At 43.9% G+C, this 2,019-nt stretch overlaps 1 pseudogene; it reads right to left on the bottom strand.

Annotated features, from left to right (window-relative positions):
* Positions 1-1,207: 1,207 nt before the first annotated feature.
* LOC100630003 (small ribosomal subunit protein uS15-like) lies at positions 1,208-1,645 on the bottom strand (annotated as a pseudogene).
* Between the last annotated feature and the right edge of the window lie 374 nt (positions 1,646-2,019).

The following is a 2,019-nucleotide window of genomic DNA, read 5'->3' as shown; positions in this document are numbered from 1 at the left end:
GGCTTCCAAGGCTGCTGAGAGCTGGCCATTCAGTGATCATGACCTCCCAAAAGGTATTCTCTTTCTTCTGCAAAACAAGCTCACAAATCCTTGAGACCTCTGAGTAACCCCTCAAGTGAAACAGGAAAAACAGGAAATTGGTTTATCTACTGTAGCTCTCAGATACCTGGCTTCATTTCTCCTCCTTTTTCTCACCCCCGATCTCCAGGGATTTCCTTATTAAAATTCCCACAAGTGTCTGGGAAACATTCTGGAGAGCCCAGGCTGAGATGCGCCCCAGGCTGCAGAAAGTGTGTCTGGTGCTTGGAGGAGAAGTTGTACTTAAGTCTAGGTTTTGACTCATCTGTGTAGAGGTAGGAACTGAAGCAGTAAGAATTAATGGATAAAATAAGGAAGAGAAAATAGAGATGGAAGAGAGGACAGTGGTGAAGAGAACCTGAGGTTTGATTGTAGGTTAAAGGATGCTTCTCCCCAATACTTCACTCTTAAGAAACTTGTTTTAAAGTTTTAAAAATCTTTTGTAAAGATTGGCACCTGACATAACATCTGTGGCCAATCTTCTTCTTTTTTTTCTTCTCCTTCTCCCAAAGCCCTCCAGTACATAGTTGTATATTATAGTTGTAGGTCCTTCTAGTTGTGCTATGTGGGATGCCACCTCAGCATGGCTTGGTGAGCAGTGCTAGGTTGGCACCCAGGATCTGAACTGGTGAAACCACGGCCGCTGAAGCAGAGTGCAGGAACTTAACCACTGATCCATGGGGTCAGCCCCCACAATATCTCATTTTTTAAATCAAGACTTGGTTTAGTTTTCCAGGCCAGCCCTCATGACATGGCTTACTATGGTAAATTTATACTATTCACTGCACAGAATAAACAAAATCCTCTTTATTACATTGTTTCTCTTTGTTCCAGGTTCCAGCTTGGTATTCCAGAAACTCATTTTTCTCACAATCTCAGAAATAAAAGTGCTCCCCTCTGACTCTCACTAACAACCCCAGTTACATGGACTTAACTTTCTCTTGTGTCCTGATGACACTGGTGGAAGATGGGGCACTGAGGCTTCCTGGCATGGGTGGGCAGGAAGAGAAAGAACCATGTGTGGAGCTGGTGGGAAGAGACAGCAGGATCAGAAAGGCAAAGCTAGCCCAGGGTTGTGGTTCTCTTTTTTTTCTAGTTAATGACTTGTTGCTTGACTACATAGACAAATTTATGCAACCAGCACAGGCGCTGTGGATTACTCATATTTCCAATTGAAGGAGATGACTCATCTAGTCTTATAATACCTAGCCAACTGGTAATATGGCTCTCAATCAGAATCAGATGGAAGTTAGCCCCCCTATCCTTTTTGTTCCTCTCAAGATGCTTTCAAACTGAAAGAGCTTTCTTAAATTAGACTTAAGACTTTGAGTCCTTTGTACTTAAGAATTCCCAAGATTTTATTGTCTGTCACAAAGCATACTTGTTCAGTGCCATGTGAGTGTCTCAGGACCACATCGGTTTGTGAGGGAGTCGGGCACTTATTGGCCAGTTTGTAGATCTCCTCTTTTGTGTCATCAAACATCAACTGCAGCCAGGTGGGGATGCTGTGGCAGAAGGGCAGAGCCTACTGGGACAAGCCCTTCACAGGAGCATACATGTGACCCATGATGGTGGTGGTCAGGCAGCAAAAAAAACCCTCCATGGCTGTGGTTCTTAAAAAAAGCTGGCTCCCCAGGGGGCTGGGCAGAGCACCTGTTTTTCCTACAAGGGCTACAAAAAATAATCTATATTATTAATGATTTTTTTACCCATTTTCATTTATGACTCTGTGGCTCCATTCTCCTATACTAGCAGATAAAAAGTAACACATCAGGTCCTCTTCGGTTCTTCTTCCCTCATCTCTCTTTAATCCAACATCTACGGTTCTGGGTCTTAAGCAGGGTATAGGGGGTGAGAAGGAACATGTTGTCCTGGTCAACTCTGGCATCTGTGGAGAGAGATGCTCACAGCTCCTTGTCCTTGACCAATGTTTGGAACACA

The sequence above is a fragment of the Equus caballus genome, chromosome 4 (genome assembly GCF_041296265.1).
Source record: "Equus caballus isolate H_3958 breed thoroughbred chromosome 4, TB-T2T, whole genome shotgun sequence".
NCBI classification, from domain to species: Eukaryota; Metazoa; Chordata; class Mammalia; order Perissodactyla; family Equidae; genus Equus; species Equus caballus.
The sequence above is the reverse complement of the archived record's forward strand: the minus strand, read 5'-3'. Positions and strand labels throughout refer to the sequence as shown.